The following is a 17,400-nucleotide window of genomic DNA, read 5'->3' as shown; positions in this document are numbered from 1 at the left end:
TTTTAATTTCTTTATTTGACAGGTGTGGAAACATGCTCTGAGAGAAGAAATAACTTGTCCAAGTTCACAGAGCCAGGAAGCAGGTGACTAGGCCAGGAGGGTCCTCAGTATATATGGCTGCAGAACTGGGACTCCTGTCTCTGGACCACTATGTTGCATTGAGGCCTGTCTGCCCTTCACTTCTTGCTGCCTTGAGAGACCCAGAGACAGGAGGTGGATCATCTCAAGCTCTTGGGGTCCCTGGGCTTGGCTCTCAGGATAGAGCTCACCGAGCTCTATGCCATCAGCCTGGCAGCTCCCTGGAGGCAAAAATACCCAGAGGGCTTCTGGAGGATGGGGGACAGTCTGCTGAAGGGTGCAATGGGAAGAATCTGTGTCGTCTCTTCCCAACTGGAGAGCCCTTGCTGCTTCAACAAGAAGCTGAGCCATGAAAAGCAAGCAGCGCCTATGCGTGCTGTTGTGCCTATACCTAAAGCAAAGCCAATAGCTGGACATCTGCATTTATGCATGAGATGAGTATGAGGGAGTGACTTTTGGCATTTATGTTAGTTTTTAACTCTAAAAATAATTTTTCTTAATATAGAAACAGCACGTTTGCCCAGAAAAATCAGAAAACACAAGCAGAAGAAAACAAGCATTTTCACGCAAGTAGAATCTTGGGTGAAATCTTCCCAAAGCATCCTCTCTTTGCTTTGCGTGCACATGTACACATGGGATCAGGCTGCATGTAGTCTTTAATAACCTGCTTGCTATACCTGTTAGCATATTGTGCACATTGCTGCATGTGGCTAGCCTTGCTACAACAACACCTCCCTTAATGGTTTCATCTGAGGCTGGGTAGTATAATGGCTAAGAGGTTGGTGTCTGGAGTCAAACTGCCTGAGTATGCGTCCTAGGTACTAGCTGTGTGACTTTGGGCAAATACCTTAACTCTATTTGGTATTGGTTTCCTCATCTATGAGATGGAGATGATAATAATATGTACAGCATAGGCAGAATTAAATGAGATCATGCATGTAATGCTTTTAATGTGGTCCCCAGCACAGAGTAAGTGTTTGATATGTGCTGACCATTGCGGTTATCATGATTTTAGATGCAGAGTATTGCATCATACAGATGTACCAGAATAAATTTGACTACTCCTTGCTGGACATTTGGATTGTTTTCAGCCTTACCCTCTTACAACCAATGCTGTTTGACAAATATTCTTGTAGCTCCATTTTGGGGTAGGTTTTAATACATTGGATCAGGCCTCAGAAATAGAATCATGGGGCCATGGCACATGCCCATTTTAAGACTTTTCATAGAAATTGCCAATTGCTTTCCAAAATAATATATTTTATGCTGCAAAGGAATTTCTTAAATACCAAGCTTTCCTAAAGCATGTAAAGTATTATTTTTTATTAACGATTTTATTTCTAACATGTTTGTTTCAAGAATATGTTGATTGATTAACTGGGATCTAACAACACCAGCGATCGTGGGCACTGAGTTTTCACAGGAAAAAGTAGTTGGCTCTAGAAATATGGACCAGCGTTCCCCAGCTTCTTGGGCTGGACCAGAGATCAGATGTCCCAGTGTTTTGTCCTCAGTTACACTCCTCAGTCTGTGTATGCAGATCTCTGGTTTGCAGAAGGCAGCCACTGTGCAAGCAGAGCTGAGCCCTTGTTTGTGTGAGTTCTTCTGGAGCCATGGTACAGGAGAGCATGAGGCCCCTGCTGCCAGCAGTTCTGTGGGGGATGCTGCCCAACTGGGTGAGGGAGGGGGCTTGGCCCCTGACACACCTTCGGGGCACAGACTGTCTAGTGAGCCCAAGCCGAGGGCCTCTGAGCAGATGGGCATGGGTGAGGTCGTTCTTTGTACAGTGGCACTGTCTGCTTCAAGGAGGTCCCTGGGTTACAGTGAAGGACAGCACACATGCCTTGCCTGTGTGTGTGCATGCATGTGTGCAGATGTCAACACGTTGATGGTCATACTGGGTTCTACAGAAGAGGTAGACGTGAAGTGTGGGGGGCACAGAGGAGGGAGGAAGTGGAAACAGGACACCACTCCTTGAGGGAGTGGAAATTTTGCTGAAATTTTGCTGAGACCCCAGGGATTTGCTTATTTCTTCTCTTTACATTTGTTGAGCACCCGCTGTGTCCCAGGCTTTGTACAAGGTGCTGGGGGTTTGAGGTGAGCCAAGGCAGCTGTGTGCCTGTCCCCAAGCAGCTCAGAGTCTAGTGGGGAAGGCAGACATTAACTATACAATCAGAGATCAGTGTGAAACTCCTGCAGAGGTCGGTGTCCTGGAGGGTGGCTGGTGCTAGGAGACTCATCGGGGGATCTAACAGGGTAACGAGGTGGGGACAAATTCCTGGAGGAAAGGCCATTGAGTTAGATATGAAGGATGGAAAGGAATTAACCAGTGACCACAGGAAGGAGGCCATTCCTGGCCCTTCATGGTCCCCGCTGCTCACACAGTGATCTCCTGGGGGAAGTCCCTGCTCTGAGCCCTTTACTGGCTCCTGATCTCATGCAGAGTGGAAGCCAAGTCCCCAGCAGTGCACACCCAATCGTGACCAGCACCTGCCATGCTCCCCACAGGCTGTGCTCCAGGTACTCTGCCTTGTCTTACCTTCAAACATCCAAGCCTGTTCCCGCCTCAGGGTCTTTGTGCTCACTGGCCCCTCCACCTGCAGTGCTCCTCCCCAGGGGCTGACAGGCAACCCTCTTCTCCTCACTGAGCCTCGGGTCCAATATTCACTGGTCAGTTCCAATCCCATGAGCATACCCCCAACAACAGTCCGTCTCTGTGTTGCCACCGATTTTAGTTTATTCATTGTATGTGCAGCAACCTCAAATTGTACATTTTCATGTTTATTTGGGGGTACATTGTGGATGATCTGTCTGTGTCTGTGGGTCTCTGTCTTGCTCATCCTCAGTGTCTACAACAGTGATTTGCACATAGCAGGGGTTCACTCCGTATCTGTGGAGTAAATAAAAACATGTTTCAGGCAAAAGCTCAGCATGTGAGAGTACTGCTGAATCCAGGCTGCACAGGCTACAAGGTTGCATGTGAGAAAGTGTGTGTGTGTGTGGGTTTGCGTGTGTGTAGGGGTGGCCATGGGGAGTCCATATTCCCAGGGAAGCCAGTTCCTCCTCAGGGCATTTGTTTTAGAGATGAAGTCTCTGGGAAGAGGAGGTGGTGATAGCAGGAGTGTGGCTTTCCAGGAAATCCCACAGGTGTCTGGGCACTACCTCCTTGATCTGCTTAGAAAGGGGTCTTGACTGGTCAAGGCTGGTTTTCTGCCCTGGGAGCTGGGATCCAGGGCAATTCCTCCCCCCATTATTTTAGTTCTTTTCATGACTGACCTTCTTTTCAGAAGAGGAGTCCTTTTTACTTCCCTGGCAGGACAGGAATCCTAGAATTCAGCACTGGTAGGGGCTGAGGCCACAACTGGCCTTCATTGTACATATGAGGAAACTGAGGCCCAGCAATGAGGTTGATTGCATACAAGATCTCCCTGTGCATTAATGTTAGCTAGTCTCCTGTCTCTGTGTCCTCTACATAGCTACTTAGGCCAGAGCAAGATCCTGGGCTCCAGTAACCTGTCTGGCCCCATCACCACTCATGACATGGTGGGTTACCCCAAAATACCTGCTTCCATTGTTTTGTGTGGCTTCTGGCTCTGAGTCCAAGCCTGGTGGGTGCCTCTCCCTCTCCAGCTCCTCCCTCTGCCTGTCACCTGCAGCCTGTGGAGTCTGGGCAGCCAGCTGTCTCCTCTGTGCAGCTCTCCTTCAGCTACAGCCCTGCATGCTGACCCCTTCCCTGGTCATGCTCTGGGGTGAAGGAGGTTGAAGAACAACCTCTGGTTTTGTTCTTTACGCTGCAAATATTTAGAGATCCTGAGTAACTTAAGCCCAGAGAAAATGATGTGGGGGACAGCCAGGCAGTATTGAATTAGGCTTAAAGCAGCCCCGAGGCAGAGTGTATGTAGGGGGGCTCTGTTACTCAGATGGGTCACAAGGGGCACTGCAAGATTCCCCTAAACTTGGGAGAAAATGCTTGCAGCAAATATGACAAACTAACAAGTAGCATTTATTCCACCATCTATTCATCCAACCACACTCCCTTACAGACAAGCATCTTTATTATATTAAGAACACATGCAAAGATATTTCCAAAGAGGGCCCTAACATATAAATGGGCAAAGGACATCAAAGGACAATTCAGGAGAAAAAGAAGGGCAATTAACCAATTCATCAAAGAACATGCATCCTCTTTAGCAATGAAGGAAAAGCACAGCAGTGCTGCAGGATCACGGCATTTTGGTTTTGGTCCCACTCAATGAGGAAATGTTTATTTTAAATAGCAACATCCAAAGCTGATAATGGTAAAGTGAGGAAGCATCACTTAAGCATCACTCATGGGACTATCAATTGGTACAAAATTTGGGGAAATAATATTTATAGTATAGTATCCAGAGTGTTTGAAGTAAACCATTTCATCTTATTAACCACTTCAGAAATCTGTTTAAAATTCTCATAATGGAGAAATACCACATGCAAAGCTAGTCCTTGTTAAAAATAAAGATTTAACCTAAATGCCCAACAATGGGGGATTAAGAAAACAATGAAAGCTCTAAATCATGCTTATGCAGTAAGTAGAAAAAACACAAAGTTGTGTAAACACTGTGATTACAAGTATGCAAAACAGTAACCTCTGTATAAAGGATGGCAAGACAGAGTTACAAACATCATTCTCTTTGAGTGGCGAAATGTTGGGCATTGTTGTAAAGCTTCTCTCCTTGCTTTCCAGTTTTTCAGAATGTTCTTGTTATAACAGCAACTCAGGAGCAGTTGATTCAGTGAGGGCTTGGGCAGCCTTAAGCCTCGCTGAGCAGACCCTGGCGATGGGCGATGAGCACCTGTGCTGTGCAGCTGGCACTGCAGAGAGGCAGGTAGAGTCATTGATGGCTTGGGTGAGTCCCATGGTGAGGGTCTAGGCCCATCTTTAGAGCTGTCCCCTTCTGCTTGGCACAGGGGAACAAGCAGCCCATCCATCCGGCCCCGCCTGTCCTCATTCTGCCGCCGCCTGTCCTCATTCTGCCCCGCCCCACCTCCTGCCTCTCTCACCAGCCCTGTTCCATGTTTGCAGCAGAGTCCTAGGCCTCTGTGCAGGCACTGCCAAGTCCTGTCTCCTTGGCTAGGCTGTTTGCTTTTGTTTGCCTTCCTGAAACTGCGAAGATGTCATTTTACAGGGAAGCCCTCCTTGACTGCACACATCTGCCTGACTCCTGTCCTAGCCCCAGGGTAGGAGAGGCACCTGCTGTCTGTGTGGCTCGTAGACCTTGTTGTCTCCAGTGCCACTCCTCACACTTGTAAAGGCTCCTGTGAGGTCTTCTTTCAGGTCCACGATCCTCTGAGGTTTCTCTGTGTCTTTCTTATTAATTCTAGTTCCCCAGCATGAGCACAGGGCCAGGAACACAGTAGGTGCTCAATGAATAAATGATTGAATGCAAGATGAATGAATGCAGGATGAATGAATTAATGTGGATCACAGTTTATCACAGTCTAGTGTGTAACAGAGTCAGACTTCCTGGTTTAGAGTCCTAGTCTATCACTCTGTGCTTCTGCTTCCTCATCTGTTTAAAAGAAGATAATAATAATAATAAATAATCAGGCTGTGATAAGGATTAAATGAGCTGATATAGAACAAACATGTTGTACAGTATCTTGTCACATAGTAAGTGTTCCATAATGTTCATTCTTGTTTTATGATTCGTAAATCTCGTAGACTCACCCTGCTTATCTGTGGGTTGGCTTGGCTAATTTCTTTTGCTTTATATTTATGAAATGCTTATAGAATGCTTACTATGTCTCAAGGACCATTCTAAGTGCTATACAAATATTAATTTATTTAATTTTCATAACCATACGAAGTAGGTTATCCCCATTTTACAGATGAGGAAACTGAGGAGAAGGTTAAGTACGTTGCCCAAAATAACTAGCAAGTGGCAGAGGTGAGATTCAAACCCAAGCAATCTGACTCTGGAGTCCTGCTCTGCATGGCCGTACGCTGCCTCCCAGGAGGAGGGTGGGGGGACGCTCCCCACCTTTTGCCCAGGTGTCACCCACCACCTTCCTGTCTGCATGCTGCTGCCACCTGGTCCTCGGTTCTTCTCCCTGGAGGGCGTCCCAGAGTTCTCAACCAGCTAGGATTGTCAACTTTAACAAACAAAAAATACAAAATGCCCATGCAATATTTAGGCATACTTAAACTAAAAATTATTCATTGTTTATACTGAAATTCAAATTTAACTCATGCCCTGTATTTTAACTGGCAACCCTACATCCAGTACCAGAGGGTGGTAATGTGGTGGTCCAAGGAGTCTTCTGCAGTGATCTCAGACACACAGACATGGAGCCTTCTGGGTCTGCCATGGGCAGAATGTGGAGAGAGAAAGGCTAGGCATACTGCTAAGCTCTCATAGGGCACAGTGGGCATTCATGCTCTGATAGGGAAGCAGGCGTTGAGGAGGATGGTTCAGGCAGAGACAACAGCTTAAACAACTGCTATGGGATGGGGAAGGTCAAGGAAACGCTAGGATGCTAACGGAGCCCTGTGTGTGTAGGGCAGGGATCTGGGCAGGGGAGGGAAGGGTGATAAGGCTGAATATGTAGATCAGCACAAAATTGTGCAGGGTCCTGGGCAGCTGAGGAGTTTGGGCTTCATCACCTGGATTATAAGAAGCCATTGGAGAATTTCAAGCAGGGTTGTGTGATTCGCTTTTGCCTTATGAGAAGATCTGTCTGGCTGTTGGACGAAGGAAGGATGGCAGAGAAGGAGATGGGAGGCAAGAGAAACCTTGATTCAGGGAAGTTCTTGCCCAAAGGTCAGGGCATTTTTTTTTTTTTTTTTTTTTTTTTTTGAGACAGGGTCTTGTTCTGTCACTCAGGCTGGAGTGCAGTGGTGTGATCTCAGCTCATTGCAACCTCTGCCTCCCAGGCTCAAGTGATCCTCCCACCTCAGCCTCCCAAGCAGCTGGGACTACAGGCACATGCCACTACTCTTGGCTAGTTTTTAAATTTTCTTGTAGAGATGGGGCTCTCACTATGTTGCCCTGGCCTGTCTTGAATTTCTGAGCTCAAGCAATCTGCCCATCTAAGCTTCCCAAAGTTCTGGGATTACAGGTGTGAGCCATCATGCCCGGTCTTTCATAAAAGTTTTTGTCTTCTTATTCCTGGAATTATTTGCCTTCTGAAAAAATGTAATGCACAGATGGAAAAGAAAAAATGTTCTCAGTCTCGTTTGCTGTCAAGAGGGAGCGTTTGTGATATTGGTGTTTTTATTTTTACCAATTCTGTCAGTGTGGTCTCTAGCACAGCAGAAGGGAGGAAGTGATTGGGCCTGGGGTGAGAAGATTGTGACTAATTTGCTTTTAATCAGTCTCTGGCAGCTGATGGAGGAGAACAGGGTCCAAGGTGTTCCTCAGAGGATTTACCTGCCAGGTAAACACTAGCCTTCATGAATCTTCTATGAAGAAAACTTTTCAAGCAACCATCTGAGACATGTTGCAATTTTCTTTCTTAGCAACTAGCCATTGCCTCTGAATATGACCAGGTTCTTAACAGTGAGCGATTTAAGACCATAAAAGAATTGTCATAAACAGCTCCCCGGAGCCAAGAGCACGGCCCAGATTTTAAGCACATAATGGAATCATATCAAAAGCAAGGAGGGGCGGCAGGAACCATAAATCCTGGAAGTGCAAAATCTGTCCATTGTGAAACTTGTGCTGAAGGGAAACCAGATGTGGATGCTGGAGAGAGAGGGCAGGAGGAAAAGCGTGGTATAGGGACTCTGAGAACGGGCCCCTGTGTAAGTCTAGATGTCCTGCTGTGTGTTGGCAGAGGCCCGAATTCAAGAGGCTCAGAACCACGGAAAGCAGGGCGGGTTTGCTCCTGATGTCGTGGCTGGCGGTCCAGTGTCCAAGGAAGAAGGCAGAGGCCAGAGAATTAACGTTCTTGTAGCTGCTGTTTCAGCTGGACTAACAGAAGTATTTTACAAGTTTTTCCTGAATTTTTGTCTTTGAAGACGCAACATTTGGGGGCAGTTCTTTAGACGTGTATTTGAGCTATCACAAATAGACTAAATTTGTTTATCCTGTGGAGGAAAAAAAGCCACTAACACATGTGGAAATCCATTTGGATTGGGATGAAAAACATGATTATCCAAGTTGCCATCCTTGGCCTGAAATGGGGGGTTTATTTTATTCTGGTAAGCAAAATCCTCTATAAACACCAAATTGAACCCTTGCTGAGCGCCTGCTCTGTGCCGGGGTTGCAGGGCTGCAGGGGCTGCGGGCCAGAGGCTGGGCAGGATGTCTGCAGGCCAGAGAGGCCCTTGCCAGCAGGCTGAGAGAATACTTCAAATGAATTACGATGCAAGGATTCCAGATGGGGGGCTGTAAGGCAGTCCCATCCAGGTTGGGGATTGGGAATGCTTTCATGAAGCAGGTAGTGGAAATAGACCTCGAAGGATGAGGAAGACTGCTCAGGTAGAGAGGGGTGAGTGAAAGTGACCTGCAGGGACAGAGCAGCTGAGGTCCAGCCTGAGGTCAGAATGCATGTGATGAGTCAGGGACTGGCTGGTTTGATGGGAGGTAGAGTATACACAGGGAGTGTGGGCAGCAAGAGGGTATTGCAGAGAGCTTTGAATGCTGCATCAGGAACTCATAATTAATTTGACTGGAAAATTGGATTTGGTGCCTAGGTCTGTTTGAGGCCATTTCAACTCCCATTTCACAAACAAACAAACAAACAAACAAGCAAAAATAAGCAAAGAACCAAACAAATGATACCATTCTGAAGACAGTACAGCAGCACTGAAGACAAAAAGGGGCACATGGAACTTTCCATCCTTCCCAGAACCAGTCCAGGCTGTGCCCGTGCACAGGAACTTTCACATAATGACAGTCACACTGCATAATCCTGTGTACGCAGCTTTCTTTGGTGCACACTGTTTCATAAACGCTATATAATCCCCACTTTAAATGCCTAGGGAGGTTTAAAAGGTCCTGGGGTGAAATACAGACTTTATGAAACGTGAACAACTTCCAGCTCAATGATTTTAAATCTGGGGTTCTCAAAGAGTCTCTCTAGTTTATACTTGCAGTGGCTTGGGAAGCCCTTAGGCCTTGCTCCCCCATTTCCCTCAACCACATGCTCCCATAGTGCGACGAAAGGGGAACTGTGTCATGGCTGTCACAATCTGCCTGGTCCCTGATAGGTGGCTGGGCTGACACCAGGCACTGGGCTCAGTCCTGTAGGGACTCCAGGTTAATTTTCCAAGTCAATATGCTGAAGGGCCAAGGCCCTGAACTATCAGCTTGTCAAAGTTAGTTTCTAGTAACTACTGGTAACATTTATGGGCCTCTGCGTCTTGCTGAGTGTGCCCATTTTCAGTGTATTTGGTGGTTGACGTGTTCACTCATGCTTTGAATTTGGGATGTCCCATGTGGTATTGCAAAAAGGGAAGATTTTAAAGATGCATTTTAATTAATTAATTAATGTATTTATTTATTTATTTATTTTGAAGCGGAGCCTCACTCTGTTGCCCAGGCTGGAGCGCAGTGGCACGATCTGGGCTCACTGTAACCTCTGCCTCCTGGGTTCAAGCGATTCTCCTGCTTCAGCCCCCTAAGTAGCTGGGACTACAGGTGCCCGCCACCACACCCAGGTAATTTTTTGTATTTTTAGTAGAAACAGGGTTTCACCAAGTTGCCCAGTCGGGTCTCGAACTCCTGACCTCAGGTGATCCACCCACCTCAGCCTCCCAAAGTACTGGGATTATAGGCATGAGCCACAGTGCCTAAAGATGCATTTAAAATCTAGTCTATTGGTTTTCCTTATGAGGTAAATTCCCAGGTTTGCTTTTTGTTTTTGTTTTTGTTTTTTTTTTAGAGGCAGAGAAAAGCACCACATTTCTGATAGTGCCTGGGAATAGGGATTTGGGAAGTTCTTGTTCAGGGGTCCCTGTACGTATCCCATATCCATGGCAAGATAAAGTGCTTTTAAGGATAGGGCTTTCCTCGTGCATATAGGGCCCCCAATGTGGGAAGTCCATGTGAACTGACTCCCAGGGAACTGGACCTCCCTCCTCTCCTCCCCGTCAGTGTGCAGAGGAACACTTTCTGAGCAAAGGCTGTCTGGATTGCAGTTGGAGAGCCCTGAAGAGCTGGAGGAGGGCCTTTCCCACACCATCCCTGGCCAGCCTGCAGGGCCTGGGAGCTCTGCGTGGTCCCTGAGTGCCTTTGCTCTGTGTCTGGGCCGGTAAAACTGCTTGGAGTCCACAAGAACGCACCACACTCCTCTTGAAAATCAGCCTTTATTTGTGTGGGGTTTTTTTTTTTTTTTCCTTTTTTAAAATGAAGGCACCTGGTTCCCTTAAGCTCAGGGCTTCTCAGAGGGCTGAGGGCTGAGCTAGTGGAGAACAGAGACCTGCTGGGGGACCGTAAAGCTTGAATGTTTCCAGGGCTGCTGCTGGCCCACCCCCACACCAACACCTGGGCTGGGGGTTACACTGTTCCCTGTCCTGTGAACAGGGTGGGAGGCTTTGGAGAAAAGACAATAGGCTGGCTTTGTGAGACCTGAGATCCAGACACGCCATGGCTCTCAGGCAGGGCAGCCCAAAGTGGGCATTGGCTGCAGGCCTACCGTGTGCTTTACAGACAACATCTCTTTGAGTTCTCAACCCAGCCCAACATTCGGCACATGCCCATTGGCGATGAGAATAAATGACTTTTTGGAAGTCACCCAGCCTGTGGGCAGAGCTGGCCATGAACTCTCAGCCCTCCTGACTCTAAGGCCCATGTGCCACCACAGCATCATCCTGCCTCTCAGCGCTGCCTGGCACTCAGGTAGGAGCCTCCAGGGTATCTGGGTGACCAGAGCTGCCTTCTCTCCAAAGCTTTCCCCTGACTGCAGGGTGCCTGTGATTCCACTATTAGGCTGCACTTCTCTGGGGTCCCTACACCCCCATGATGATGCAAGTGCAAAGCATCGGAGGTCACACAATGACCCTGCAGATATTCTCATGCCACTCTGGGAGGCAGGCATTCTGATCCCCTTTTAGGGTATAAAGAAACTGAGGCCCAGAGCAGAGAAGGGACTTACTCAGGGCGCAGGAGTGGGGCGCGTTTGTTCTCAGTTGTTTGCCTGATGTCTAGAATAGTGCCTGGTGCATCATTTGGATGTTTGTGGGATGGTCCTTCTGTGCCATGGAGCATGACTCAGAACCTGGAGGCAGGAGCACAGGCCTACACCACCCATCATAGCTGCCTCCTGGGCCCACCTCCAATTTCAGTGGCAGCTGTGTTGGACAGTTCTGACTCACCTCTCCCTGCCTCAACCCACCTGGAGTGTTCCATGTATCCTGCTTTCTTCTGCAGCGCTTGCTCCAGCCTACGCAGCTCCCATTGCCTTTCCTCAAACAGCCTGGAGATGTGGAAGGGGCTTTGGGTGGCCAGAGTGCATACCTCTGGGGCAGATCCCAGCCAATGGGGAGTGGGAGCTGGTGAGTGACTGTTCTGGCCGTGCCTTTCAAGGAGCAGTTCTGGGAGGCAATTGCATGCTTTCAGAGACCCTGGCAAAATGGGGGCCCTATTGCCTATACCTGTGACCTTGACATCCACCTTACCTTTTCTCCTTTTAGCCTCTCTCTCCCTGCTCCCTCCCCCGTGCTTCCTGGGATTTCTCCCAAATAGATCACTCAGGCTCTGTGAGCGGAGAACCTAAGCTAAGCAGCTTCTTGGCTGAACCTGCCCCCAACTCTTTAGGGGCAGTGAGGAACTCCTGTGACGAGAGACTTTGTAGTATGAAAGGCCTTTGAGAACCACAAAGCTCTGTGGTTCTCAAAGAGAACTAGCTCTGCTTGTGTTAGAGTGGGAAACTGAAGCCAAGTTAGAGGACTGACTGGCCCAAGGTCCCTTAGTGCCAAGGCAGGACTAGAGCTTGGTATCCTCGCTCTGAGGCAAGGATCTAGGGTGAGAAGAGGCTCCATGCCTGTCTCCTGGATTTGGTGAAGTGGTGGCAGGAGGAGAAACATGAACTGATGTGCCGCACATCTACTAAGCACTGAGCCCTTCACCCCTGTGGCCTCATTAGGGGAGGCGTGATGAAGCCCGGCCTATCAGGAACAGGTGTTTTCTGCTGCTCCAGGAGTGCTCTTCCGTTCCTAAACATCTGGAGCTTGTTCTGTCTCTGAAAGTTCATTATGAGATGTTCATGCCTTTGGGATGTAGTAAGTGCTCATCAGATTAGTGCCAGGACTGTATCTCTAGAATGCATGTGTAACAGGTGTCACTGGCAAATGCACACCATTATAGAGCAGGGCGTGTTAAGGGCTCAGCTGGCAGTGCTCGAGGAAATAGCTCATGAAAGGTTAAATCTCTTGGAAAAGGAAAGTGGCAAGGTGTGACTTACTGGAAGAGGAAGGCAAGTCAGGAATGAGGGAGTGAGCGTGTGTGTGTGTGTGTGTGAGAGAGAGAGAGAGAGAGACAGTGGGAGAGAGCACCACAAGTGTGTCCTGAAGTGGTCTAGAGATGGCCCTGAGAGGCAGGAAGGTAAAGTGAGGGCACTGGGAACTTTGGGGAGAGCTGGTTCCCATGCAGGCACTAGAGAGTGAAGAACAGACATCTGGGGCTTCCAGAAACTCTGAAACTGCCAAAGGCATCAGTGCCTTAAGGCAGAACTCTCAGGCCCAGAGAGAAAGAGAGAGTGCAGTGTGGGGTAGAGCTTGGGAGAGAGAGAAGCTTGGTATAAAGATTCTATAACTTACATGAATATCATTGGCTGCCCTGAATCACCACTCAAGCTCCTGGCGCTCTAGCACCTGTCAGGGGAAACTCCCCAGCAGAACTCAGCAGGACCCAGGCTCCCGGCTTCCTGACTCCTGTTGAATAGTGAGGGCTCAGGTCTGAGGACTCAGAGCACACTCTCCAGGCTCTCAAGGTTGTATTGCATTGTTCCCCCACACTCCTGCTTTCTGATTGACCAGTCCCTCATTTCTAGTCACGGCTGATGGAGTCCTCAGTGTTCTCCACTCCTGAGGTCAGAAGCCAGGGCTTCTTGATCTTGGAATCTGTAGGGCTATGTGCATGGCAGGGCCACAGGAAGATGCTGAGTATAGGCTTCTTGTTCCTGCAGAGGCTCACCTACAGCTGGTTTCCTGTGCTGTGACCTGTCACAGCCAGCCACAGGCACAATGCATGTGTCTTAACCTCAGGTCAACACTGAATGGGTATTTAGTGTTTCTAGCCTCTGGCAGATCCAATCAGAGTAGGAGATAAAATTGGGGCTTTGATGGATCTGGGAAGCAATTCCATTTAATTAAGTAGCATTTGAAGTTGATTAAGCTGCATCTGTGGTTTCCAGCACCATAGACAAAGTTCTAAGGGCTTCTCCCAGGAGGCAGATGGAGGACAGTGCCTTCAGGGACTGACTGATAAGCTAAAACTATTGCAGTGGTCCATTTCTTTGAGAACCTGACATCCAGGGCTTTGAGGATTAGTCCCTACTCCAGATATTCTTTTATTAGATCTTGTACTTAGATTATGGATCTTGGAGATGTAATCGATGGACCCTTGAAGTCTGATCATAGCGTTAGTTGTAATTAACAAACTAAATGACAGGCACACGCTCTGAAATGGGAGGAAGAGTTAATGGGGACGTTATTGTTCTTTGTGGAATCACAGCTGGGAGAAATGTTGGAGTCAAGGCTTGCTAACTTCTGGGACCAGCTCCCCTGGTCACCGGCTGGATGGGGCTGAATGCTTTGTGACCACAGGAACTGCATCATCTTGTTTACCTGGCACAGTGTCTGATACACAGCACGGTCTTGCTAAATAATTACAGAATGAATGAACAGTCCCCTGAGGGATCGCCCTAGGTAAGAACACAAGGCTTAGTCAAGAGTGAAAGAGGAGCTCTCAAACATAGTGACTTTAGTGGTCAAGGAGTCAGAGGGCTGCCACAATGACTTCATCTTCAATTTCTGAGGACCTGAGTATAAAAATCAGCTCTTTTAAAGCTTCGGTGTTTGCTGGGATAGACATCTATTTAGTTGTAGAACTGTTCTTTGTTTAAATTTCCCTTGGGAGAAAGTGTTTTCAGTTGGGGATACTTGGGTAGAACCAGAGGCTTGGTGAAACCTGACATATCCCTGACCCCCAAGTCCCATTACAACCTAGAACACAGTAAGAGACTGCGTGATGTGGTGGGAAGTCTAGGACTTTGGCGCCAGAGAACACTAGCTCCAAATCCTGCTGTCTCACTGTCTAGCTGTGTGACTTCTGACACTTGATCTCAGTTTCCTAATTTGTAAAATGGAGCCAGCTCAGTACCCTCATAGGATGATTGTGAAGATTGCATCAGACTTAACCCAGTCTTTGGCATGTGGGAGGGGTCTGGACAGTGTGGGGGGTTAATGTTTGAACTAAACTTAACCCTAACTGTTCTTCCTCTTGGTTGGCCCCCAAGGGGAAGAGCAAAAGCAGAGCAGTAGGCAGCAAGGATGTCATTGTTGCCAAAGGGGTGAGTGAAAGGAAGTGGGTGAACACAAAACCTGGCCACACTTCAGCTGCTCTCACGGCATCACTGCTTGGAGGGTGCCCAGATCCCTCCTATGCATAGCACTTGACAGCATGAAGAGCACCTTCACACACGGGCTCAGGTAAGCCTTTCTGTCTTCCTGTTAGGCAGGAGGCCCAATGATCATGAATCACATTTCACAGATAAAGAAACTGAGGTGCAGTGAGGGAAAGGGTGTTGGAAGTTCAGTTAAGATGGAATCAGAACCTTGGTCTCTCAACTCCTAGTCCAGGGAAGCAGGCCTCAGCCTCATCGATCTGAGGCTAGGCCTGCTTGGATCTGAGGCTAGGCCTAGGGCACTGTCTCAGGCCTCATTTCCAAACAGTCCCTGGTGGAGGCAGGTGGAGCCCTCCATCTTTAGGCAGTGTAATTCTGGTGAACCCCCCTCTCCCTTACCCTACTCCACTCTCATGCAGCCCCTGTCACTTGCTGTGTTTGGAGACAGGATTTTATGGGCAGGGCTATGGAATTGCTTGCCTAAATCCTTGGGCATTGCCATTCCCACTGTATATCCCTGGAGTTGTGGGACATGGTGATTCCACCCAACCTTACGGGCTCTAGGAGGTCAGAGCTGCCAAGGCCCCCACACTGGATTGGAAGGTTATTGATGGACAGGCAATGCCAACCAGGAACATAGAGCTTCCAATGGACAGACGCCACTCACCGTGGACATAGGCTCACCTATCCAGGGAACTCCCGCTTGGCAAGTTAGAAAAGCTGTCGTGTCTGTCACCTTGAAAACTTCAGAGTTTTGCTGGGTAGACATAACATTCATAACAGTTTGTGGGACTGTTGTGTGGTGGCAGAAAGGAGGGGGTGAAGAGAGCAGGGGCTTTGAATTGAGATGGGCTTGGGCATACATCCTAGCTCTGTTTCTTAGATGTGTGACTGCTCTGAGACTCCATTTCTTCATTTGTAAATTAAATGTAATTATTATTATATGCGTCTCATAGTGATATTGTGAAGATTGCATGAAGAAATACTTGTCAAGCCCATGACAGTGACTGGCACATAGTACATGCACCATACCTGTTAACTTTCATTGTTATCATTCATTCATTCAACCCAGGTTGCATCTATTCACACATGCATCAGTATAAGGCCCCCAGCAGGCAAGATCACAAGCACGATGACTAAATGAACCTCTTGGTCCTTTTGGGCACCAGCCCTTCCAGAGTGGACATCATCAGGTGCTTTCTGTTTTCTGGGCACCTCCACCTGTCACTCAGCCAACCCCTTACCCTTGCCAGAACTGCCTCACTTAGGAGATCTGAGGCTAGGGCTGAAAAAGCAAGTCTGCACAATTCGTGAATTATTATTGATAGCCAAATAGTTACCCAATTTTATCTATTTTCGTGTGTATAGACATTTCATACAAAAACTTTAAAACATTCTGTGAACATTCTGTGTATTTGATTTCCGTGATTGGAGCCTAGGGGTGTTTTTTCAGAATATTTTATGTAAAAGAGACAAGTGATAATTGTTTATATTCAATTGGTAACCATAGAGATGAAACTCCACCAGATCAAAGTATGAAGGTAATTAACTCCCTGCAAATTATAGTTGTTGAACTTATGCACAGAGACATGTGACTTCACTCATGGGCCAAGGAAAAATCTCTGGGGAAGGAAAAGGATTAGCAAGGACTGAACAGCAACACCGTGTCCCCATACCTGTCAAGACCGAGGGTTTAGCCTCCATAGTCCTCAAAGTCAGATGTATCTTGACTCTCTTCTCTTCACTTCCGTTGTCTGAATGATCTCTTTCCTGACTCACTGAGCCGGAGGGTGTAGGCACTGAAATGAGCAGAGGTGCTCAGTTGTCTGTGGGGCTGCTGAGGAGCGAGTGGTTGTCAGCCCCTTCTTGCCTGCAATCTCCATTTGCCACCCCCTCCATTCTTGAATTTGGACAAGGGGAATTTTCTTATCCTGTGTAAACTGCTAAGCGGAGCTTCATGTCCCACTTTTCATTAGATTGACCTTCCTGAGTGCTCCCTCCATACTGATTGCACTATCATTTTGGTAGCCTCCAAATGACCACAGGACAGCCTTTGGGAGACAGTTCTGCTTTAATGTGGTGTAGTGTAATGATTGGGGGTGCACTTGGCAGAAGGCTGAAACCCAGCTCTGCCACTGACTAGCTGTGTGACCTTGGGTGAGAGATGCTAAGTAAGCATCTCTATGACTCAGTCGTCTTCTGAAAAAAGAGCCAGTAGTAGGTCGTGAGGAGATAATGCATGTAAAAGCCCCAGCATAGTGCCTAGCACATCAGATAGGGCTGTTAACCCCAGACAGAGAGTCAGTGACTTGCTCAAGGTCATACTTAAACTTATGAGGTTGATTTGAGGATTAAATGAGTTAATGTATTAATATTTACAGCTCATAGAGTAGTGCCAGGCACATATCTGTATCTCAGACTGGATTCAGTGTAGGAAATGGAAACCAAGTTGCAGATCTGAGCAAGAAGGGATTGGATACAGGGAATGAAGTACTACAAAATCATGGGAAGGGCTGACAGGGTGACCACTGATGGGCCTCTGGGAAGGTTCCCAGGACAAATCAGAGGTCACCCTCTAGGGAAGGGCTCCCTGCCTCTGACCTGCCTCTGACACTGGAATTAAGAGCTCAGGACTCATCCTTACAGTTGGGATCCAGGTACCAGAAAACTGGAATCAAGACTGCACTTGCTGTTGCAGTTCCACCAGGACACTGCAGAATGGACACTGGAACCAGCTGCAAAGGACCCTGCTTGCCGATAGAAACAATCAAA

The sequence above is a fragment of the Nomascus leucogenys genome, chromosome 2 (genome assembly GCF_006542625.1).
Source record: "Nomascus leucogenys isolate Asia chromosome 2, Asia_NLE_v1, whole genome shotgun sequence".
NCBI classification, from domain to species: Eukaryota; Metazoa; Chordata; class Mammalia; order Primates; family Hylobatidae; genus Nomascus; species Nomascus leucogenys.
Note: the sequence above shows the minus strand (reverse complement) of the source record.